General features: G+C 42.1%; 1 protein-coding gene across 2 annotated transcripts in view; it reads left to right on the plus strand.

Moving 5' to 3' along the window:
- The window catches only part of gjc2 (gap junction protein gamma 2), a 106,783-nt gene that overhangs the window by 14,176 nt on the left and 72,541 nt on the right, over nucleotides 1-20,066 (plus strand). The window contains exon 1 of one of the 2 annotated variants that reach the window (XM_041184250.1): nucleotides 14,081-14,162. The exons of the other annotated variant lie outside the window; for it this stretch is intronic. The gene's annotated coding sequence lies outside the window, so the exon portion shown is untranslated. Of the gene's footprint in view, nucleotides 1-14,080; nucleotides 14,163-20,066 lie in introns of those variants that run through there. 2 annotated transcript variants of the gene reach the window in all.

Below are 20,066 nucleotides of genomic sequence, written 5' to 3' on the forward strand. Positions count from 1 at the left end.
TCAAAGTGAGCTTACATTCTCTAAGACATTGTGGACATTCATATAGGCATGTTGTAAATTTACTAAGTGTGATCGTGGATGAAAATGTTAAGTGTACCTTCAAGTCCTTGAAATGAAGGCTGAATCATGTGGTGAAATTGACTCCAAAGTTGTTTCTTGTATCGAAAAAGTCCGATGTTCGTGGCAACTACTCTAAGATGCCTCAATTCTTCTGCAAGATCTGATGGTAGCCTGCGTTGAGAGTAAGTTTGGCAGCTGTTTAACACCATTCACTTTATGATATCATCAATTGTCGGTATCAAGTGTCTTTCTCATTACATGGCTTGGTTTGGTGACTGCATATTAACACACATTCTAATCTGGTTCTTGCTCTTGGGTTCCTTGATGAATATCTGGGTGAGACCCAATGCTTTCTGATATGAAACTGTTGATGCATAACTTGGGGTACATTAGTGTCTGCATGCAATTTGCACGTGACATCTTTCAGTTTGGTGATACTAGTGAAACAGTCAGCATACAATTCAAGAATGTTGTTGGTATTTGTAGGAAACGCGAATGTGACTGCGATTGTACAAATCTGTTGCTGTGTGAAAACTGATAAACGTGTCACATACTCCAGATATGACATAGAATACAGCATTCATCCTTGTGTCTTTGAGTGAGACTGGTGTTTCAAAAGTCTGGAGAATTTTCAGTGGTTTGTCACTGTTGTAATGGAAATATTTTGCTTTCCCTGGTTTGCAGAGAATGGGACAATCCTGGAGTTTGTTGAACATTTTGTCTCCTGTGACATTAACAGATGCTCCTGTATCTATGAGAGCCTCTACGTCCAAGCAGCCAATAATCACTGTCACACCTGCTGGTTGCTATGTCCAAAAGAGAGCGCAGAAGTATATTCAGGGTTATTCACCTCTACACTGGCTATATTCTCTCCCCATTTTACTGTTGTACATAAAATGGCATTCTTCTGGTGGTATTGGTTTTAGTTGAGTTTGTTGGTGAGTGACAAACATGAGCAAAGTGTTTTTTTTATTCATTCACGGGATGTGGGCTTCACTGGCTGGGCCGGCATTTAGTTGCCCTTGATGGTGAGCTGCCTTCTTGAACCGCTGCAGTCCATGTGGTGTAGTATACCCACAGCGCTGTTAATAAGGGAGTTCCAGGATTTTGGTTCAGTTTTCCACAGGTTTTACACTGTTTACCAGCAGTGGGGCATCTGTCCAATGTGGTAAGCTCTGCCACAGTGGAAACATCATTTGGACATGTTGCAGTGGGACTGCTGTTTTTCAGGTGGTTTCCTGGTGCATGAATGATGAAGTGTTCACAGGAGTTGAACTTGGAGTGCAGTAGTCACCGTTGCCAGCCTCAGCTTCAGTACCCGAGAACTCTGAAAGCGATAGTAATCATTCTGACTCCAGCAGCTCTGACACCTTTCTGTCTTTCTCGAATGGTTTTTGCTATTGGCTAGAGTGACAACCTTTGATTATTTGTTTTGATTTCGTGTTTAACATATTCAGCATCACCAAAGTCACATATGGTTGCTCGTTGCCACAATTGCATGAAATATTGATCAGTTGTCTCATTTGCTTCTTCCTGAGTACAGCAGAAGACCACTCTTTCATATGATGTATTTTTCTTGGGTGGCAAATAAGTTGTTTTTGCACCTTTTACTGAGTCATAGCTCATTTCATCTCGCGCAGGTGTTAGTGTTTCAAAGATATCATCCCTTTCTTCAGCTCTATAGTGGAGAAGTAAGGCCCTTTTCTTTTGTTATCTGCAATTACAGAATCTGCGAAACGTCACAGTCACTTTTGCCAACGTGGGAATACAGATGATTGACCTAAATACACATTAGATGGGACATAGACAATGCCATCTTGATCGGCAATGCAGTGATAGTGTGTGATCAAAGATCCAGTAGTATATTCCTTCCAAAAAAAACCTCTCTGTATTGATCCAAGATTAATTTTTTGATTGGTTATTTTTGCAAGATCAGTGTGTACACCCATACTGGCCTTCCTCTTGTTAATCCTGAGCTGGACTGCCTCAATATGTGCATGTCTAACACAGTCTCAATATGTTCCCTAAATCTCCAGCTTAAAATGCTGTGGTGTCAGCACAACATGGATAAATATCTTCAAAAAATTTTCACCCTGAAAGCTGTGTTTCCTATCTTTCACCCTCTTTGTGAAGTTCTTGGGAAGAAACAGTAAGATTCAGTAAGAAGCATTCAGAATCAGAACCGCACAAGCTGTTAAACGTGGATTCCTTTATTCTCCTTCCAGACTCCCTCTGCTTTGATATAGATGTAGTAGTCTTAAGTAGACAAAATGTACAACACAATTTTCAATACAGCACACCAGAGACCACATGTTAACCCAGTGGGCCTAATGGGAAACTTCCCTATTTTGAGCACAGCTTGCGGTATTGGTGCATTTTTATTTGGAGAAGTTTGAATTGTCAGCACGTGATTTAACTACTATCACCTCTCCATTGCAACTCTATCTTTGGAGAATTATGTTGCACCAGTTCTTTCATTTGGCTATTTTAGGTCCTTGTGTAGTCTAGGGAAAATAGCTGGGGTGGGGTGGGGTGGTGGGTGTGGATGGTGTCATGTGGGAGGCAAGCATAAAGGAAACTTTTATTTTGGGGAGAATTTTCTCCCTGTTGCGGAGGTTGGGCGGGTGTGGGCACGGGTGTGTGCGCAGCCGATCGCCGTCCATGATCAGCTGGGCGCTGCCATTTTACGTGGGTGGGCCAATTAAGGCCTGCCCAACGTGACGCACGCCCGGAAGCGCTGAGCGCTCCATGTGCGGGCGGGAGGAGTAGGCTGAGTCGGCATGTGCGCGAAAGAGCGCAGAAATCTTCCTCGAGGCACAGAGCTGCCTCAAGGACATTGGTTTAAGTTCAGAGAAATTCAATAAAGGAAATAATAATGTTCAGACATGTCCCCTCATGTGAAACTGTCACATGAGCTGAGACATGTCTATTAACTTTATTAAAAATGTTTTCAAGAATTTAAAAATCCTTCATGATACCTCATCCCGTCCGTGGATGAGGTTCCATGAAAAATGCGAAGGCCACCTGTGTTCTTCGCCAGCCTGCCAACCTTAACGGGCAGCTCAGTTTATTGCTGAAAACATGAATGATGTGCGGTGACAGTGGGATGCACGCCCGACTTCACAGCATGTCATTTTACATGTCGGTGAGCGGGCCCCACCCCTGCTCGCCGAGCCAAAGATTTTGCCCTTTGTCTTGGCCACGTAGCTTCATGCATGAGCATACAGTCGCGACTTGAAATATTCACTATGAAACAAAGGGGTGGCTAACTTTACTCTTCAAATCACTTTTCATTTGCTACTCTCCATTTAGTACAATCTCACTATTGATACTGGATTGCTTCTAAAGAATTAATTATTTAAAAGAAAAATCCTAAACAATTAGAAATGCTGAGTGACCTCTGGTCTGGAAGTCAGAAATATATAAAGATACTGAAATTCTTCATTTTATGGAACAGAAGAATGTCTGTCCGTTTTTGTTACTTACAACCCACAAAATTCTCAGAATGCTTGAAACATACATTTTCTGAGGATGTAGTTTCTCTGGTGTGTCCGAGAGAAATATAAACATTCTCTCCCATTTTTTCAATAAAAAGTATGCCCCCACCTCCCACGCCATGCACTATTCGTGCATATGCTTTCATGAGTTTCATGAGGGGATCTGGGAGTTCATCAGACCATTGAATTTGAGTCTTTTCTTTATTTGTTGAATTACCAAATACTTTAGGTCTCTTGCTCCATGTCAATGAAAGTATGTCTCACAATGAAACCCACACTTTCCATTTGAAAGGAAAAAAACACTTGCACTTATATAGGATCTTGCACAACTCCAGGACGTTCCAAAGCACTTTACAACTGATTTTTGAAGTGTAGTCATTATTGTGTAGGAAATGCAGCAGCCAATTTGAGCACAGCAAGCTCCCACAAACAGCAAAGTAATAATCACTGGGTTTTGTGTTTTTTCATGATGTTGATTGAGTGATAAATATTGGCCAGAGGGAATAACTCCCCTGCTCTTGCATGGGATCTTTTATGTCCAGCTGAGAAAGCAGATGGTGTCTCGGCTTTGTATAGCTGTGTCTCTCCTTCGGCAGGGAAAATATGGGTTGGGAATGTATTAATGTGTGCAAGGGTTCCCATTGGAGTGTCAGTATTTGCATGGGGTCCTTCATAATTCACATCTCAAACTCACATACCTATCTCTATTCTCAGCCAACTGGAACTCATTCAGAATGCAACAGCCCATCTCTCACGCACCAAATCCTGCTGTTCTACCAACCTTGTCCTTCTCCATTGATTTCTCCGTATTTAGGTGAACTTATTTCAAAATTCTTTCTTTCATTTTGAAATCCCCCCTTGAGTCACTGTCTATCCCTTTGAGGTATCTCTGTCTTCTGATTCACAAAACCTTTTTTGAAAAAAAAGTTCTCTTTCAACAGTTCTTCCCTATCCAACCATGATTCTGACTTCCTTTTTCTAGCTTTTTTATCTTAGTCTCCATTGTGAAATGTTATTCTGTATGTGACGAGGGGGCTATTAGTTGCTATTGGTGTTAAAAGTCACTGTGTTAGTACAGAGCAGTAACAGGAGCACCCTCTAGTGTTCTCATGAGAACTGATTTGCTCTTGTTACGATATGCACAGCAAAATTGTTGACACTGATATCACATGTGCAACTCCATCTTGGTTATTTTAAATATGCCAGTATAAGTTTAATTTTGCCAAAATAATCAACAACAGATAAGTAACAAAAATAAAAATCAAAAATTGCAAATGCTGGTCATCTGAAGCAGGAACAATTTTATTTGTTTAATAGAATCAAAAAAGGCATTCCTCCTATTGCACCTGTGCTTGTTCTCTGAAAGAGATATGCCCTCAGTCTCATTCACCTAACCATTTAATTTTTTTCAAATATTTATCCTCTTTTTTGATTATTGACTTCTAGTTGATTGAGTCTGTTGTTATTGAGTCTGTTTCCAGTCCTATTTCTGGTAGGGCACCCATGCCCTAACAACCTTACTTCTGAGAAAAATGATTTTATCTCTCCTTTAGTTGTTTTGCTGATCATCTTAAATTGATAACTTTCTAGTTACTGGTTAATGAACCTGTGGGAAAGAGCTTCTTCCTGATTTATCTCCTCAAATCCTGTCAAAACCTTGAACATTTCTGTTCTTTTAACCTTTTTTGTTCTAATGAAAAGAGCCCAAATTCTCCTCATAACTAAAGCCTGTTGTAGCTGATTTACTCTTGGGAATCTAAACTCTTTTCATGGTCTTGCCATCTTTCCTATGGTGCTCGTGCTGGACACTCTTTTAACTGTGGCTCAATCAATGATTTATGTATTGTTGCTTTGACAATCAAACGATTTTTTTACAGCATTACCAATTTGCTCCCCACTTTTCACAATTTCTATATCTAACCTCTTAAGTATATCTGCTACTCAACTCATTTTAAAGTTTACTGTTTTAATGCCAAAAGGTATTGACTCATATTTCTCTGCATTAAATTTTATTTGATGTCTCCCTGTCCAACTTAGTAACCTGTCTGTGTTTCTTAAGTTCCTTACCGTATTCATTAGCGATCACAGAATCTTTATAATGCAGAAGAAAGCCATTCGGCCCATCAAGTCTGCGCTGGCTCTCTGAAAGAACATTCTACCTTGTCCCACTCTCCTGCCTTAACCCCGTAACCTTACTTTTCAGATGGCAATCCAATTCCCTCTTGAATACCCCTATCGAACCTACCTCCACCACCCTCTCAGGAAGTTTGTTCCTGACTTCAACCACCCTTTGGGTGAAAAAATATTTCCTCACATTACTTTTACTGCCTTTGCAATTATTTTGAATCTGTGCCCTCTAGTTCGTGATGCTCCCTTGAGCAGGAACAGTTTCTCACTGTTTACCCTGTCCGTACCCCTCAGGATTTTGAATATCTCTATCAAGTCTCCTCTCAGCTTTCTTTTCTCCAAGGAAAACAGTACCAAATTCTCCAATCTATCCTCATAGCTACAGTTCTTCATCGCTGGGATCATTCTTGTGAATCTCCTCTGTACTCTCTCCAATGCCTTCACATCCTTCCTGAAGTATGGTGCCCAGAACTGGATGCAGTACTCCAGATGAGGCCTAACAAGTGCCTTATACAAGTTCAACATGACCTCGTTACTCTTGTACTTAATTACCCTATTAATAAAGCCTAAGATACAATATGCTTTATTAACTGCTCTCACAACATGTCTTGCCATCAATGACTTATGTACAGATACACCGAGGTCCCTCTGTTCCTGCACCTCCTTTGGAAAAGCTCCCTTTATTTTATACTGTCTCACCATATTCTTCCTGCCAAAATGAATCACCTCACACTTCTCTGCATTGAACTTCATCTGCCACTTGTCTGCCCAATCCACATGTCTATGTCCTTTTGAAGTTCATGACTATCCTCATCACAGTTGGCAATGTTTCCAATTTTTATATCAACTGCAAATTTTGAAATCACGCCCTGAACACCACAGTTGAGGTCATTACTATATCAAGAAGAGCGAGTGTCCCAACACTGACTCCTGGGGAACTCCACTACAAATCTTCCTCCAATCTGAAAAACATCCATTAACCACTACTCTTTAGAACCATAGAAAAGTTGGCACAGAACGAGGTCATTCAGCCCATCATGTCTGTGCTGGCCATAAAAAGAGAAAATAGAAGCTAGCCGCTCATTTTTAATCCCAGTTTTCAGCACCTGGTCCACAGCCTTGCAGGTTATAGCACTTCAGCTGCATATCCAGATAGCTTTTAAACAATTTGAGCGTTTCAGCCTCAACCACCAATTCAAACAGTAAATTCCAGACGCCCACCATGCTCTGGGTGAAAAAGGTTTTCTTCATGTCCACTCTAATCCTTCCACCAATCACCTTAAATCTATGCCCCATGGTAATTGGCCCCTCAGCTAAGGGAAACAGGTCTTTCCTGTCTACCCTATCTAGGCCCGTCATAATTTTGTACACCTTAATTAGTCCATCCCTCAGCCTCCTCTGTCCTTAGGAAAACAACCCTAGCCTATCCAATCTTTCTTCATAGCTGCAATTTTCAAGCGCTGGCAATTATGTCCTTCCTGTAATGTGGTGACCAGAACTATACACAAAATTCTAGCTGTGGCCTAATCAGCTTCTTATACAGTTCCATCATTACATCCCTGCTTTTGTATTCACTATCTCGTCCAATAGAGGAAAGTATTCCATATGCTTTCTTTACCACCTTATCCACCCGTCCTCCCACCTTCAGGGACCTGTGGACATACACTCCAAGGTCTCTCACTTCCTGAACACCTCTCATTACCTCCCATTTATTGAGAATTCTTGCTTTGTTTGCCCTCCCCAAATGCATTACCTCACACTTCTCTGGATTGAATTCCATTTACCACTTTTCCACCCACTCAACCAAACCATTAGTATAATTCTGGAGATGACAGCTATCCTCTTTACCATCAACTAAGTGGCCAATTTTTGTGTCATCTGCAAATTTCCCAATCATGCCTCCCACATTTAAGTCCAAATCATTAATATATATGACAAACAGCAAGGGCCCCCACAGAGCCCTGCGGAATGCCACTGGAAACCGCTTTCCACTCACAAAAACATCCATCAACCATTACCCTTTGTTTCCTGTCACTGAGCCAATTTTGGATCCAACCTGCCACCTTTTCCTGTATCCTATGGTATCTCACTTTTCTGACCAGTCTGCCATGTGGGACCATGTCAAATACCTTACTAAAATGCACCTAGACAACATCCACTGTACTACCCTCATCAGTCCTCCTTGTTACTTCCTCAAAAAACTCTATTTAGTAAGACACGATCTTCCCCTAACAAAACCATGCTGACTATCCCTGATCAATTCGTGCCTTTCTAAGTGACATTTATTCTGTGTCTCAGAATTGATTCCAATAACTTGCCCAACACTGAAGTCAGACTGACTGGCCTATAATTTTCTGGCCTATCCCTCGCACCCTTTTTAAATATTGGTACAACATTAGCAGACCTCCAATCCTCTGGTACCTTGCTTGTATCTAGGGAGGATTGGAAATTGATCCTCAGAGAATTCACTGTTTCCTCCCTGGCTTCCTTTAACAACCTGGAATACAATCCATCCAGCCTTGGTGATTTATCCACCTACAAGGATGCCAGTCCCTCCAGTACTTACTCTATCTTTATGCTTATTGTGCCTAATATTTTGCACCCTTCCTCTTTTACTAGAATGTCTGCATTATCCTTCTCCTTATTGAAGACAGAGACAAAGTACTCTTTGAGAACCCTGCCCACATTGCTTTCCCAATTTCCGTTTTTGCTTCACCCCTGTATTTTTTATACTCCTTTAGGCTTTCTACAGTATTAAGCTTTTTGTGACTGTCAGAAGCTTTCTTTACTGCTTTATCTTACCCTTTATGCTTCCGGATAACCATGGGGCTCTAGATTTGGCAGTACCACCCTTTGCTTTGTGGGAACATGTCTACACTGTGCCCATAGAATCTCACTTTTGTATACCTCCCACTGATTTGACACTGTTTTCCCTTCTAGTAGCTGTATCCAGTCCACTTTTGCCAGTTCACCTCTCAGCTTTGTAAAATTTGTCTGCCCCCTCCCTCCAGCTGTGTTGAACTGCTCAATCGTCCTGTTCTTGTGCTCACTAGCAAGTAGCACTGGGAGTAATGCTGAGTTAATGCTTTTTAATTCCCTTCCTAACGCTATAAAATCTGCTTTCAGGACCTCACCCCTTTTCCAACCGATGCTGTGGACCACGACCTCTGGCTTTTCGCCCTCCCTCAAAAGAATGTCCTGCAACTTTTTAAAAAATTCATTCATGGGATATGGGTGTCTCTGGCTAGGTCAACATTCTTTGCCGGGTCATGAGGACTCAAAATGTCAACTCTTTTCTTCTCCGCCGATGCTGCCAGACCTGCTGAGTTTTTCCAGGTAATTCTGTTTTTATTCTTTGCCCATCTCTGATTGCCCTCATTTAGAGGGCATTTAAGAGTCAACCACATTGCTGTGGATCTGGAGTCACATGTAGCCTTCCTTTTCTAAAGGACATTAGCAAACCAGATGGGTTTTTACAACAATGGTTTCAGGGTCATCATTAGACTTTTAATTCCAGATTTTTATTGAATTCACATTTCACCATCTGCTTTGGTGGGATTTGAATATGGGTCCCCAGAACATTACCCTGGTTTACTATTCCAGTGACAATACCAGTTTGCCACTTCCTCCCCTTTGCTCTGTGACATCTTTGACCCTAGCACCAGGGAGGCAACATACCATCCTGGAGTCACATCTATGGCTGCAGAAACGCCTGTCTGCTCCCCTAACTACGGAATCCCCTACCACTATAGCACTTCCACTCTTCCTCCTCCTCTCCTTGGGAAGAGCAGTGTTCCTGGGGACACCACTGTTCATATATCTCCAATTCAATAAATATTAAGTGCTGGTCTCTGTTTTCTGCACTTTATCCAACTTCTTATCTATGTTGCCATATTCATTTTAATGTCTTGTGCTTTAATTTGATTAACACATTTCTTATGTTGTATTTTATCAATATATTTCCTTTATTTTCACAAAGAATTCAGTTAAATTTGCCAGACAACTTCATGCTGGCTGTCTATAATTAACACTTAGGCTGACAAGTCTCCAAGTGCTTTTTTCTCCAAGTCCTGATGGGTGGCAAATGAGATAATGGATGTGATGGTGTTAATTTTCCGAAATTCTCTAGATTCTTGAAAGATTCCATCAGATTGGAAAGTAGCAAATATAACTGTTCTATTCAAGAAGGGAGGTAGGCAGAAAACAGGAAACTATAGGCCAGTTAGTTTGACGTCTGTCATGGGGAAGGTGTTGGAATCGATCATTAAGGAGGCTATAAGTGGGCACTTAGAAAAAGTCAAGGTAATTGGGAAGAGTCAAACTGGTTTTTTTTAAGGGAAATCACGTTTAACCAATTTATTGGAGTTCCTTGAAGAAGTAACATTTGCTGTGGATAGAGGGGAGCCTGAAGACATACTGTACTTGGATTTCCATAAGGTATTTGATAAGGTGTCACATCAAAGGCTATTGCGGAAAATCAAAGTTCATGGTGTAGGAGCTAACATATTAGCATGGGTAGAAGATTGGCTGGCTGGTAGAAACCAGACAGTATAAGACCATAAGACGTAGGAACAGAAGTAGGCCATGCAGCCCATCGAGTCTGCTCCGCCATTCAATGAGGTCATGGCTGATCCTCAACTCCACTTTCCTGCCTTTTCCCCAAAACCCTTGATTCCCTTACTGATTAAAAATCTGTCAATTTCAGCCTTGAAAAAACTTAACAGCCCAGCCTCTACAGCTCTCTGCGGTAAAGACTTCCACAGATTGATTACTCTCTGAGAGAAGAAATTTCTCCTCATCTCTGCTTTAAGTGGGTGCCCCCTTACTCTGAGATTATGCCCTCTGACTAGACTCTCCCACAAGGGGAAACAACCTCTAAGGATCTACCCGGTCAAGCTCCCTAACAATCAACACCTCTTTGTCCTTTTGTCTATGACATCTTTTAGCAATCTCCACCTATCACTGGCTCTCTATCCAGCTCTACCTGTCCTACCCCCGCTTAAACCAGCTTATATTTCACCTCTTTTCTATTTTTCCTTAGTTGTGATGAAGAGTCATTCGGACTCAAAACGTTAACTGTATTCCTCTTCGCAGATGCTGTCAGACCTGCTGAGTTTTTCCAGATATTTTTGTTTTTGTTTTGGATTTCCAGCATCCGCAGTTTTTTGCTTTTATCCCCCAACAATCTTATATGTTACAATAAGGTCGCCTCTCATTCTTCTAAACTCCAATGAGTACAGGCCCAACCGACTCAACCTCTCCTCATAAGAAAATTCTCCCATCCCTGGGATCAACCTAGTGAACCTTCTCTGGACTTCCTCCAGTATATCTTTCCTTAGATAAGGGGACCAAAACTGTTCACAGTATTCTAGGCGTATTCTAACTAGTGCCTTGTATAGTTTTAGCAAGACTTCCCTATTTTTATACTCCATTCCCTTTGAAATAAAGACCAACATTCCATTTGTCTTATCTATTACCTGCTGAATTTGTATGCTGGCTTTTTGGGATTCATGCAGAAGGACCCTCAAACCCTCTGTGCTGCAGCTTTCTTCAGTCTTTCTCCGTTTAAATAATATTCAGCTTCTCTATTCTTCCTGCCAAAGTGCATAACCCCACACTTTCCCACATTATATTCCATCTGCCAAGTTTTCGCCCACTCAATTAATCTGTCTGTATCCCTCTGTAGACTCTTGGGCAGAATTTTGCCTTTGGTGTGTGGGCCCCACCGGCTCGGTGGTGGGCAGACAGCCAACCCCCGCCACCAAAACGGGGCCTGTCGCCATTTTGAGTGGGAGGGCCAATTAAGGCCCGCCCAGCGGCCTGCCCGTCAGGAAGCACTGTGCGCTTCCTGTGTGGGGTGGGGCAGGGGGAATCCCCAGCTGTCAAAGTGAGCTCTTTTGTGCACGTGCATTCATTTCCCTCATCCAAGTCATTAATATATATTGTAAATAATTGTACCCAGCACTGATCCCTGTGGCACTCCACTAGTTACAGGTTGCCATCCTGAAAATGACCCCGTATCCCAACTCTCTGAGGAGAATTTTCTGCCTGTCGGGTGGGCAGGCCCAACCCAATCTCCAGTGGGCGGGGAGCCAATCCCCACCACAGAAGCGGGCCCCACCGCCATTTTACGTGGGCTGCCCAATTAAGGCCCGCCCAGGGTGACGTCCGGCGGGAAGCGCATTGTGCTTCCTGTGTGGGCGGGGTGGGGATTCCCGAAAAGCGTGAGTATGCTCTTTTGCGCATGCGCACGAAAAAGACTGTTTGGGGGCCTATAGTACATTCCCAGCAATGTGATTGCACCTTTTTTGTTTTTCAGTTCTACCCATATGGCTTCATTTGAGGAGCCTTCTAAGATGTCATCACTCCTTACTGCCGTAATTGATTCCTTGATCAATATTGCGATACCTCCTTCCCTGTCTCGCCTGAAGACCCTATATCCTGGAATATTGAGCTGCCTAAATGCTCTGTGCATAAATGGGTCTCTTTCTGATTGGCAGGATATGACGAGTGGAGTCCCGCAGGGGTCTGTGCTGGGGCATCAGCTTTTAACAATTTACATCAATGACTTAGATGAGGAGAGCGAAGGCATGGTAGTTAAATTTGCAGATGACACAAAGATAAGTAGGAAAGTATGTTGCGAGGAGGACGTTGTAGATAGGTTGAGAAAATTGGGCAAAAATCTGAGAGATGTATTATATGGGAAAATATGAAATTGTCCACTTTGGCAGGAAGAATAAAAAACAGATTATTAAACAGAAAATGACTGCATAATTCCAAAGTGCAGAGGGATCGAGGCGTTCAAGTGCATGAGTCACAAAAAGTTAGTATGCAGATACAGCAAGTAATTAAGAAGGCTAATGGAATGCTATCCTTTATTAGAAGAGGGATTGAACACAAAAGTAAGGATGTTATGCTTCAGTTATACAGGTCATTGGTGAGACAGCATCTTGAATATCGTGTACAGCTTTGGCCTCCTTATTTAAGGAAGGATGTAAATTTGTTGGAGGCGGTTCAGAGGAGGTTTACTAGGTTGATACCTGGAATGAGCTGGTTGTCTTATGAGGACAGGTTGAACAGGCTTGTTTCTACTGTAGTTTAGAAGAGTGAGGGGTGACTTGATTGAAGTATATAAGATCCTGAATGGTCTTGACAAGATGGACATGGAAAGGATGTTTCATCTTGTGGGTGAGCCCAGAACTAGGGGGCACTGTTAAAATTAGGGGTCGCCCTTTTAGGACAGAGATGAGGAGAATTTTTTTCTCTAAGGGTCATGTGTCTTTGGAACTCTCTGCCCCAGAAGGCAGTGGAGGCAGAGTTATTGAATACTTTTAAGGCAGAGGTAGATAGATTCTTGTTTGGCAAAGTTATGTCCTACCCCCAAAGGTTATTTGGGGTGGATGAGAAACAGATCAGCCGTGATCTTATTGGATGGTGGAGCAGGCTCGAGAGCCAAATGGCCTACTTCTGCTCCTATTTTGTATGTTCATATGTATGTTTGTATGTCTATTTATTAATTTATTGGAGGAAGCTTCCCTAAGACTTATGTTAAGTTGACTGGTTTTCCCTGTAGCACCATATTGGAAATAGACCAGTAAACCAGAACCAAATTATCTTGGAAAGAAAATGTGCACTAATAATCTGAACTAGTGAAACCATTATAAAACTAAACTTCTTTAAATGTTGTCAAAATTAGTATTTTTTATTTTATGCCATTTGGAAATTCATTCATGTGGATTGAGGAATGTGAACTTTTGAATAATATTTTTATTATTATGGAACCTAGGCAAAGGGCCATTGTGCAATACACCAGGAAGATTGAAAAGTGTAGAAAGAACATGGGGTTAATGACAAATTAGTGATTAGGAGACAACAAGCTGAGCTTTCAAAATGCTGGAGTTAGGTGGAAAGCAAGGTTGAGGGAGGTAAAGAGTCCTGCAGTTCTGACGTTCTGGGGAAGAATGGCCTGTTTGAATGGTTTGTTTGAGACCCATTCTCTGTCGGACATAGGTCGTATCTACCCACTCGCACTTTTGAAGAGGAACAGGAGAGTTCTCCCAGTGGCCTGAATAATATTCATCCTTCAATCAACATTACTGAAGGAGATGCTTTATTTCATTGCTGTTTATTGGAATTTGCTATGCACAAATTGACTGCCTCATTCTTACATTACAACAATGACTGCATTTCAAAAGTATTTTGTTGGCTGTAAAGTGCTTTGAGAAGTCCTGAAGCTGTGAGTGGAGATACTTAAATGTAAGTTTTTCTTTCACCTCTTATTTTTGTATTTTCTTTAGGCATATGGATTGGGACCATATTCACCTAGACTTCAGCAGTGTCTCAGCTAATGTTTTAAATAGATGGAAGCAGAAGCCATAAATAACATTTCAAAGGAAAGTGGGTGAATATTTGAAAAAAAAGTGTTAATTGGGCAGAGGAATGGACTAAATATTTAGCTCTTTCAGAGAGCTAACACAGGTGAGATGGCCTGAAAGATTCTATGATTCTGTAATATTTATAGATAATTTTTCACAGTGCTAATTGGAATTTTAATCTCCATGACTCATTGATGCTGTAATTATAATATAAACTTTTTAAATTAACAATTAAGACAGCAACTGATTCAGGAAAAGTAATCCAGAGTGAGCTGTAAGATTGAATGCTGCCATTGATCATGTTTGTTTTACCATAGTGAATCCCAAACCTTTGTGCACTGTGATTCCATTTTAACATTTAACAATTGCTGTAGCCCCTGGTGGGGGGCAGGTGGAGGGGGGAAGGATGTGCAGCTGGACAGCAATGGCCTTTTCTACAATTGTTTAGCAGGCACTGATGGAGCCTTGGAGAAAACTATCTTAGGATGTGCCATTTGAATCAGATAGAAATAAAATCTGTGCGTGCACATCAAAGGGCCATAGAGCTGGTCCCAAGACTGCCCCACCAGAGCCTCCACTCCGTGCTTGTCATTGCCACCTTGCTACTTGTGACCCCCCAATTGTGTGGGGTCGTGACCTTTTGTTTGGAAACCCCTGTTTTACCAATATTAATAGCAGTCAGGCAGTTGGATATTTAAACAAGCAATGAAAAATTGGTATTTAAAAATAAATCATAAAATTCTAGAAATGTATAGCAGGGCAGCTTCTGAAAAGGAAAGGTAAAGCTGGATCCCACTCCCAAGCATTAACCTTTTTCTTTCAGATGGTGGCTATCCTTCTTGCACTTTTTTCTGTTCAATTATAGCATTATTTGTTAAACATTTAGTACACAAGGATGGTAAGTGAATTAATTGTTAGGTCAGCCAGTCATGGGAAGCTGGGAGCAAGTTGGAGGTTAAGCCCTTGGCGACGTGCCCATTTAGAGGTCAAGCACTTGGCTTCCTGCTCATTCAGGAAACAGAAAGACATGAGCTAGGGATTTCCTTGGAGCCACTGCTGGAACTTTGTTGGGACTACATGCGTAAGTTGCATTTTCTGCCGCACTTCTGTTAAAGTTACGGCACAGGAGTCGAAGGAGCATCAAAGAAATTCATGGCTGTGGCCTTGTCAGTATGAGAACTGGTAAGTAATCCAGACTGAGAGTGACAGGTCTCTTATTTAAGTTCAGAGCCAACCAGTTTCAGGAAATGCTCTTGTTAGAAGAGTACAATTATATGCTAACAAAGAATTGGGATATTTGTTATTTTTGTCATAAGAAATGTATGGCATTAAGTCAAAGTAATGCGAGATTTACTAAAAATGTTATTCTGTTTGTAAAAACTCACACAGCCATTTCCAGCACTATTTAAGATGTTACTCAGATCAGGTTTTAGAGACCATTTACTTATGCAAGTAGAGTACCTCAAATCTGGCTACCTGAAAATTAGTTGTGTCTGAAAACCGGGCATTTTTTTCTCATGTTCCTGTGAACCTTGACCCAACCGACCTGCCTTAGAAAAGTTGGGGAGTTGGCAAGTACTGATTGGCTTTGCACGCCTGACATTTCCCACTCTCCATCAAACCTTGACTCCACTGACCCAGTGCAGATGTGGCAGAGATGATTGAACTCATCCAGGAAGAACAAGACTACTGCAGAATTCAGTGGGGTAGAATATTTAGCTACATGCTGGGATCAGGGCATATGCCTATCCTTGCTACAGCACAGGGTACCTGTGTTGAGTTTTGATGTCATTGAAGCCACCCAAATAGAAGCCCACAGGTAAATTCAAACACTGCACTTGATTCCCAAAAGCCTTTAAATTCCATGGGCATTGGTTGTCTTTTTGCAGCTACCTCAAGTCAGTTCAAAGAGAGTTATTAAGAGGACTGTACAATCTTGCAGGAATAAAAAGGAAATCGTTTTCAGTTACAACAGGGTATTTTTAACATCATTTCAGTTTGATTGATCTTTTCTCATATTAAACAGGGTGTGCTACTGTAAGGAAGTGGGGGAGGCATGAAAGACTTATTAAATCCAATGTGCAAGAAGTGAATTAATATCAGCAGCAACATGGCCATTAGAGTTTGGAGACAAGCTCTCCCCTGCAAACTTGGACCATGACTTCTCAGAAATCCATGATAATTGGTTGAACTGCACTACAGTCAAATGCATGGCTTGACTAAAATCCTTATCAAACACTTGTGTTCGGTGGATCACTCAGTGCAGATCCCTCCAACCGTACCTTTATCATTAAAGATGGTTATTTCTGTGCTGAGTCTTGGAAGGTACGAGCGAGTACAGTTTGCCTTTGGTAAGTTTCTTTCCCCCTCTATGGGCACATTGCTCACATTGTCTGAAGAACCATTAAAGGCGGAACGATATGGGTTTTTTATTCATCCATGGGATGTGGGCGTTTATTGCCCTTTCCTAATTGCCCTTGAGAACGTGGTGGTGAGCTGAGGTGGTGAGGTGATGAGGTGGTGGGTTACATGAAATGATAAGCAGTAAGAAGTGACTGTCATCACAAAACAGGACCAGGTTGTGATTTTGAGTGTGTTGGGTATGTGTGTTGGGTGGTGGTTTGGGGTTGATGGGGGCTGTGGGGATGGTGGGGGGGATGGGGGGGTGGGCTGGAGTGGTGGTGGTGGTACATGGGTGTGTGTTAAACAGAAAGAAAAGAAAGATAACCAAACACCTTGCTGTGCACGGCCTCTAGTTTGGTCATTCCTACTTCTGATGAAGAGTCATACGGACTCAAAGCATTGGCTGTGTTCCTCTCCACCGGTGCTGTCAGACCTGCTGAGTTTTTCCAGCTATTTTTGTTTGGTCGTTCCTACTGTTGTGTGACCTTTCTCTGCTAATGATGTCCGTGGTATGAGTTTGCAGGACCACATCCTGATGTTGAAATTTGCCTTCGGTTGTGAGATAACTTCTCCCAGAAAGAAAGACAGAAAGCTAGCATTTTTCCTGTTGAAGGCTTTTGAAAATGTAAAAGACAGTTTAACATATGAGAAGAAGAAACAGCAAGTGTGACCAAGAGAGAGAACTAGTTGCATGAACCAGTATAGCTATCAGGTCTGTAAAACTCACCTGAGGTTTGGGCAGACTGTCTTTTGCAATTTCTCCTCATCCTCAACCTCCCTGAGGGGAAAAAAATGGCAATTGTCTCACGCTTACAATGCTTAAAACAATTTACAAGCTCTTTCAAATATTACAATGTGAAGAATTAAGCAACTGAAAAAATTATGGAAGCTAAGCCAAAAATAAAAGTGTAGTTATGGATCATCTGCATGACCTGCAGGTTAGTGCTTAAATGAGCCTTTGATGCACTGTCTGCAAGTGCACTGCAGCTGGGCGTTAAAAAACAATGGATGGAATCTTGTGCCCTCCCCATAGCGAATTTGGTGGTGGGATGGCGGGCAGGTAGTGATCCCGCCAGTTCCCCACCTCCACCCTGATTTAAGACCATGGCAGAAAGGCTCATGGATAGCTTTCCCACCCCACAGACAATTAAGGCCCTTAAGTACTTAAGAGCATATGAATTAGGAACAGGAGTAGGCCATTCGGCCCCTTGAGCTTGCTCTGCCTTTAATGCCCACTCCCCTCAGGCAGGTGGCTCGCCATGAGGGGAGCACAACAAGCAAATACATCGGGCTCATAGTGGGGGAAGCCCTCATTCAAAAGCACTCAGTGCCTGATTGAGGGACCTGGCATTGGGAAGGGAGCATGCTCAGAGCCAACCGCCTGGCGCCTGCCCTCCCCTGGGACTACCACCCCACTCCTCATTCCCGCCACCACTCATCTGAGCCTGGGTCCCTCCTCAATCAGAAGCCATGGCCTCCTGGGTGGTGCTGCTAAGTACAGAAGACATGCCGGCTTCTGTCCACCGCATGCATCTTGGTGGATGGGTCTTCTGACCCGGGGTCCTTGATTCCGGGGAAGGCCCACCACTGGCCTGTTAAATGCCTGAGTGGCACAAGATGAGGTGGGCCTTCGGGAAAAGAGGTGGCTGAGACCCGTAATCTCCTCCACAAGTTTCCATCCTATAAGCCAGCAACTTCTGCGCCGGTCACATTTACACCGTTGCATCCATTGCAAAATTATCCCTGATATTCAGAATGCTGATCAGATCGAAAATAATAAACGTCAGCAAATATTCTACAGTCTGTTGCTACTTAGATCAGCTGTTCTCATATGACTTGTTAAGACTTTACATTCACATAAGAATTGCTCACTTCAAACTTGATTCAGCTTGTTCACTCAACAGTATGTTATATTTCTTGTTTAAAAAAGTGCACCTACAGCCAAATGTGATTGCCAACTTTTGGTAAGTTGTACAACCTGTGCTTTTAAGTGCAAGCATAGTATTAAACTTTGAAGACTGTGGCAGCATTTATGCAAGAAAATTAAAATGATTGAGATAATAGGCACCTGGGAGAAATTGCATGGTATTACTCAGATTGAGCCTCAGATTCAGATAGCTTAAACATAGGAAAATTGGCACCTGGAAGTGATTACTGTGCAGTAAGGTCAAATGATGTAAGAAACTGTGAGAGCAAAGCTGTAAACTTCATCTGAACTCCTTCAACAGATTGAGTTGTTATGTTGTTGGCATATAAGGCATCAATCAGTCAGGCCCTTCTGGAGTTCTGTTTACAGTTCTGATCACCTAATCATATGAAGAATATTATTGAGCTTGAATGGATGTATAAACCACCATCCAACCATCTTAAAACTATGATTAACTGCAATTTTTTTCAGATAGACTTATTTTTGCATGAATTAACTTAAATCCAATTCAGTAACAAGCATCTTCATGTCTTAAAGAAAGGATATGTTGTCTCAAAGGCAGAATGTAAAGTCAATGGAAAAGATGCAGTGTAGATTTACAGGATGTTACCAAGAATGAAGGCTTATGGTTATGAGGACAGGCTTGACAGATTAGATTTGAAAAAAGGAATATTAAAGGTTGTGGGGAGCATTGTGGGGAGCATGCAAGAGAGTGACATTCGGCAGTTAGCTAACATGGGAAAAACATGTGCAGACCTGATGGGCAGAATGTCCTGTTTCTTTACCATAACAATCATTGATTCTAAAGTCATCCCTATTCCTGCAAGGCCACAAAGCTAGCACGTGGAAAGCTCATGTGGAACCAGACTTACGCACATGTGGTAATTTCACCAAGTTACAACAGTTAGATAGTGAAGAATGTTGTTCCTCATCTGTAAACAGTATTTTGAGATTTTTTTTTCATTATTCGTGGGATGTGGGCGTCGATGACAAGGTTATCATTTGTTGCCCATCCCTGATTGCCCTTGAACTGAATGGCTTATTAGGCCATTTCAGAGAGCAATCTAGAGTCAATCACATTGCTGTGAATCTGGAGTCACATGTAGGCCAGACTAGGTAAGGATGGCAGATTTTCTTCCCTAAAGTACATTATTGAACCAGATGGGTTTTTACAACAATCGATGATAGTTTCATGGTCACCATTACTGAACTGAGACTAGCTTTCAATTCCAGATTAATTAATTGTATCTAAATTCCACCAGCTGCTATGGTAGTATTTGAACACATGTCCGCAGAACATTAGCCTGGGCCTCTGAATTATTAGTTCAGTAACATTACCACTACCCCACCATCTCCCCACAAAAATAACATGAAATATGTTGGGCTGAAAATTTGTTTGCAGCCATTTTAAGGCACAGCGGTCATGATTCACTCACGCCTGGTCCTGTTGAGGAAAGATGCAAGCTTTATGCTGCATCCTCATTTTCCAATTCTAGCGTGCAGCTGTGCACGACCATGCTGCTGGCTGCCTGTAAGCTAAACAGGGTGCCAATAGCATGCAAGGTTAGCACGTGTTCCAGCTAGCCTCCATCTCTCAAGGCAGCCTGCCCCACTTAATAGAGTGCTGCACTGACTGAAAGGAAATGACATTTGACTGCCTCTACCGCAGTTGTCCAC

The sequence above is a fragment of the Carcharodon carcharias genome, chromosome 3 (assembly GCF_017639515.1).
Source record: "Carcharodon carcharias isolate sCarCar2 chromosome 3, sCarCar2.pri, whole genome shotgun sequence".
Classification (NCBI taxonomy): domain Eukaryota; kingdom Metazoa; phylum Chordata; class Chondrichthyes; order Lamniformes; family Lamnidae; genus Carcharodon; species Carcharodon carcharias.